Source organism: Cibotium barometz, chromosome 3 (genome assembly GCF_041138505.1).
Source record: "Cibotium barometz isolate CiBa-2024 chromosome 3, ASM4113850v1, whole genome shotgun sequence".
Taxonomy (NCBI): Eukaryota; Viridiplantae; Streptophyta; class Polypodiopsida; order Cyatheales; family Cibotiaceae; genus Cibotium; species Cibotium barometz.
The window spans coordinates 58,639,031-58,644,773 of record NC_141048.1 but is presented as its reverse complement, the minus strand read 5'-3'; the positions used below and the strand labels follow the sequence as shown (position 1 = coordinate 58,644,773).

The window sequence follows — 5,743 nt, the reverse complement described above, 5'->3', positions numbered from 1 at the left end:
TACTGTCTAATTCTCTTGATTAGAATCTTACTTGTGATCAGTAATGTCTAATGCTATTGCTGTGTTATCAATTTGGTACTGTGCTTTATTGTTTTTAGCTCTGCTGTGTTTTTGTAGTACCAAATTTTGGTACTGTTCCTTTTTGTTTTCACCTGACTGTTGTGGCACCAAATTTGATACTCTATAGTACTGCAGTACCAAAATTTGGTGCTATCTGCTACATGTACAATCATTCAGTTATTACTGTTGTCTTATACAGTACCAGTCTTTGGTGTGGTAATATGCTAGCAAATTTGTAGAACCAAAATATGGTAAGTACTGTGCTAATAGTTTTAGCTGATTGCTGTGTACAGTTTTTTTGCAGCCGGAGTTATAAAGCCCAACAATACGGTGGTAATAAGTAGGCTTTCTGGTACTATGCAATAAATATCCACTTTCTCTCACTCATCCTCCCCTCCCTTGCTCTCGTCATCCCTCTCCCTTGCTTCCTGTCATCCTCTGCCTTCCTCTCATCCAGCCATGAATAGGGACTACTCACCTGGCAACTCCCACTTGTCACTAACTCCAAAGTCACGCTTGTCACCAAGTAGTAACAGAAAAGTACAAAAGTAGTAGCCAAAAAAAGTACATGTACAAAAAGTAGTAGCCAAAAAAAGTACATGTACAAAAAGGCAATGTACAAGCATACAGAATCTTTTACACATCAGGGGGGTAAAAGCAGTACGAATACCCCTCCATAGATACAAAGTAGTTGACAACGAACGAGGAAATGTCATCCTCAACATCAAACAAGGGATTCCGGTGGCTGTAAGCAGTGGGGAACTTATCAGCTAGCCACCCGGAGATCCACGGGAAAATGACATCCATAAGATACTTCGGCTTGTCGGGGTCATAATACTTAGGCTCATATGACAGGACACAACAGCACGAGTCGTAATCATTCTTCAAGGACTTGTATCTCGTGTCGTCCACAAGAAGGGTGTTCGTTTCATTGAATTGCGGATACTTGCGCCACACTTTTCTTAGGAGCTTCAGAAAAATAGGCTTGTTATACCGAACTCCTTCGCAAGGAGTGGCACATCTCTGAGTTTGGTAGCCCACCTCTCACAATGAGACTGGTCAAAAATATCTGTAAATAGGTAAACCAAGCAATTAGAATAGCAGCACAAATAAGAGTACCAAAGCTAACAAACAGTACATAACAGTGAAAAGGTACCAAACTTGGTACAACACAGTACCAAAGTACCAAATAACCAAAGTACCAAACATTATAAAATTGTGTACACAAATGTTACCAAGCACAGAACCAAGTACCATAGTATCAAAGCACCAAACAGTACCAAATTGTGTACAAAGTAAAAAACACAGTTTCAAACTACCATAGCATCAGAGTACCAAAAATAACCAAAGAGTACCAAATTATGTACAAAACAGTGCCAAATTGTGTACACATGAACAAACATAGTCCAAAGCAGCATAGCACAAGAGTACCAAAGTTCCAAAAAGTACCAAATTGTGTTAGCAGTGCCAAAAGTACCAAACTACCAAATAGTACCAGATTGTGTACAGAACAGTAGCAAAGCTAGCCAAATAGTATCAAAATCAATAAAACCAGTTGTGAAAGTTTAGGGATAAATACCTAAAAAGAGGCCCTTCATCTTCATCAACCGAGGGAAGCAAGCATTCATTATGGCCATCAAGTTCTTCCTTTGGCTACATGACCAGAGCATCACGTCGCATCGCTTCCTCAAGTTGATGATGAAGTCCTCCGCATCAGGTCTGACGACACAATATTTGTATTGAGACACTTGCACACCTCGGGGCCTAATTCCATCTGGGAACGGGAGCTGCCACAAATCCTTGGGTGCTTCAACATAATCCTTCAGTAGCACTCCATTGACATCCAAAACAACAAGGCGCCTATTGCTTGCCATTACATGTATCGGCATTGATGTATCCGGTGGTTGTTCATCTAGCCACCAATGGTCCCCTGTTGTAGTACCACTAAACTATATGAGTAGAAGAACACAGCCTTTTCGCAAAAGCAAAGTTAGACATTGGGCACCAATAAAAGGTTACAAAACAGTGACAGTAGGACATGACAGTTTACAAACACATTGACACCTTTCAAGAGTAGAGTGGCATGACACAAAACGCATCGACAAAAGCAAAATGGGCTGGTATTTCAAATTAGTCTAGAAGCAAGTACAAAATGCTGTAACATCAGCTAATTTTTGCAGCCTTGTGGCTTGAGACCACGACCAACGGGGCGCTTTCTACATTTCATAGCGAAGAGCTCGAAGAGGGTGGCTGAATCATTGCTATCACCTGTTTCTAAGGGCGTTGCATCAGGTGTCTCCTCCGCAGCTCTGTCCTTCCCCACACCTTTTGTATCCTCCGTGCCTTTAGGCAACTCTACACCTTCACCCTCCTCTGCACCTTTAACCTGCTCTGAACTTTCAGTAGCTTCCCCCGCCTCTTTGGCCTCCTTCGCGCTTTTAGCCTCCTCTATACCTTCAGCCCCCTCTGCACCTTTAGCCTCCTCAGCACTTTCAGTAGCTTCCCCCGCTGCTCTGGCCTCCTCATTGCTTTTAGCCTCCTTAGTGTCTTTGGGCTCCTCTGCACCTGCAGCCTCCTGTGCACTTTGAGTAGCTTCCGCTGCCCTATTTCCGTTCTTCCTCCTCTTTCTACCTACCTTGTCCTTTGCAGATGTTGATGCCGTAGCCAAAACCTCTGCCTCTGAGAGAACTTCAACTGTCACCTCCTCAACAGAATTGTTCTTCTCACCTTGGTCAGTCTCTTGCTCAGCAACCTCCTCAATGAGATCACTTCCCCCCTGTTCTTTCTCCTCCGGTCCCTTTTCGTCTTTGTCTCTCTCGTGCACTTTCACTTTTAGTCGATCTTCCCCCATGCTTGAGTCTACAGCAGGCTCAGCCCCTTTCCCTTCCCTTGTGTTGGCATCAAGGTCTTGTAGTATTTTCTGCACTTACTTGTAAGGATCTTCTTTAAACATGTAAGTTGCATCTGACTTACTGTGACCAGGGAGATCCTTCCTATCCTTTGGGGTGGTGTCATGGGTGTCCGCATCGAAAGATTCTCTACCTACATATGCACAAAGATGAAAGACAAGATTAGATCATCAGTTCAAACAATATAAACATACAGTGTCCAACACAAATACCCCACTTACTCTTCAATAATGACCTCCCTGACACCCAAGCCTTTGCCTCCGAAGGGATTGCGGTGTTGCAACGTGCCTTCACGCACATATCTCTTATTCTCAACACAGCTGCAAAACACAATGGATGGTACTAATGCCTGTAGGGAAGCATGAAGGTACCAACCATGTAAGAAGCCTCCAAAGCCTCCCCACAGGCAACACAAGTACCAAACACATGAATTGTGTTGGCAAGGTCCACAACATGAGGCCTTGGAGTCAATGTATATTTCATCCCCCTCTTCACATCAGCACACAACTTATGTACAAATTCTTGATGGTCTTGGGTCTCCAAGCATTCATTATGGAGCTTCACATACTCCATCTGCAAAACAAACATACTCTATCCACTTATCCACCAAAACAAACAATTAGCAAGGACGTACACAAGCAGTACAAAAATTGAACCAGAATAGGTACCAAAACAGGTAAATTGTACCATAACTGTTCTAAACAGCACTAAATGGATACAATGAAGTTTCAACAACTCCCAAGCCAAACCCAAGCAGAATAAAAACAATACTAAAAAGGGTCGGATTATACCAAAATAGTTTTAAACAACACTAAATTGGTACATGAAATACCAAAAACTACCATAACAGTACTAAAAAAGGTTGGATTGTACCAAAATAGTTTTAAACAACACAAAATTGGTACATGAAGTACCAAAAACTACCAAAATAATACCAAAAATGTAGCAAAGCAGTACCAAAATAATATCAAATAGTAGCAGAATAGTACCAAATAGGTTACAGATAGTGCTAAAAAGGTAGCAAATCAGTACCAAAATAGTAGCAAGTAGTAGTAAAATAGCACCAAATAGGAAACAAAACAGTACCAAAACAAAACCAAAAAGTAGCAAAATAGTACCAAAATAGGTAACAAAACAGTACCAAGACAAACCAATGACAAACCAAAACAGTACCAAAAGGTTAACAAATCAGTATCAAAATAGTACCAAAAGGTAACTAAACAGTACCAAAACATGTAAATTATGCCAAAACAGTTGTAAAGAGCAATAATTTGGTACAATTAAGTACCAAAAACACACGACTCCCAAAAATACCCAAAAGACCCAAAAACTTGTCACACAATGAAATTCCAAACTAGTACCAAAATAGTGCAAAAAGTACCAAACGAATCAAAGAAAACAAAAAATACCAAAGATAATACCTGGATAGCACCCAAGACATATTTAGCACTACCATATAAGACCAAATAAAAGCTCAACTTCAGTACCAAAACACTTCAAAAGAGTACCACATGAAGCAAAGAAGCACAAAAAGTACCAAAGTTAGTGCCAACATTGAACCCAAGATGTACCTGCAATACCTTAAAGACTCTAAAACTTGTAGCTAGAAAGTACCAAAGCAGTATCATAATAGGTCAAAAGAGTTTCAAATGAACAGCAAAGCACCAAAAGTACCAGTCATGGGTGCAACCAATTATCCAAGACAACCAAAGGTGCCCTATTAGACTAAACTCAGTATCCTGAAAATACCAAAACAGCACAAAAATAGTTCAATAGAGTACCAAATGAAATAAAGAAGCACCATTAAGTACCAAGAAAGGCACCAGCACAACACCAAGTGTTATAAAAAATACCAAAACAAGTAAAGAAATTACCAAAACAATTCAAGAAGTTTCAAAACCACCAAAAATGTCAAATAAACCAATCAAGAAGTGAAACATGCCAAATTTGCTGTTCAACCTCCGCTTGGAGCTTTTGGATATTTTCGAAAACCCTGTGTCGTCGCGCAACAAGCGCCGACTTGCTCCCAGATCAGCCTCCACCTCTCTGATCTCTTCATCCGGAACAGGGATTTGTTGCTGAAGCTGAACAATGCGTGCTTCCAGGGTATTGATGTCTTCCATCAAACTCTTTGCCACGTCCTTTCTACCTTCATATACCAGAGCTGGTCCTTGTTTGCTTGAATAGAGGCCTTCAGGCTTCTGAGGTTTGACCATCCTGGATGTGACACTGGGTCTTCCAGTCTTTGCAGCAATGCCTCTAAATCAGGTAGGTAGTTAGCAATTACCCCTCTGCCAGCATTCTCCGGTTCTGTGCAGATATTACTACCACTTTGAGTCATCCAGGCCTTCTTATCTGAATGCAGGACACTGCCAGGGGAGGAAGCATTTTGCCTCCTCCATGCCTCAATTTTACGCTCAAGCCCGCCACTCCTAGATGATATCATCTGCAACACTCCTTCCCCAAACCGGGCCCATGCTACTTTATGCCCTGCTGGGTCTTTTTTCGCTGCATGGCATTTCTCAAAAGCGTAGCACGTAGCAAATTTGTTGGTCAATTCACCACATGAAGGGGGCGCCTGATAAACTTTGGAGAATAGAAGTCTGCAGTCTTCCACCAGTTGTGGCTGCAAATGGTTTAAATAGATCTTGCTGTTCTTTTGGTACTTGAACTTGAATAGAGTTAACCATTGCTCGGGTGGCATGTCCTCATCAATCAAGTCCTTGAAGAGTTTGCCCTCAAGACTGAGACCGTACTCTTCATGCAGGTCCTGT

At 41.6% G+C, this 5,743-nt stretch overlaps 1 pseudogene; it reads right to left on the bottom strand.

Moving 5' to 3' along the window:
• Positions 1 to 696: 696 nt before the first annotated feature.
• On the bottom strand, positions 697 to 2,911 carry LOC147640315 (uncharacterized; annotated as a pseudogene).
• Positions 2,912 to 5,743: the final 2,832 nt, after the last annotated feature.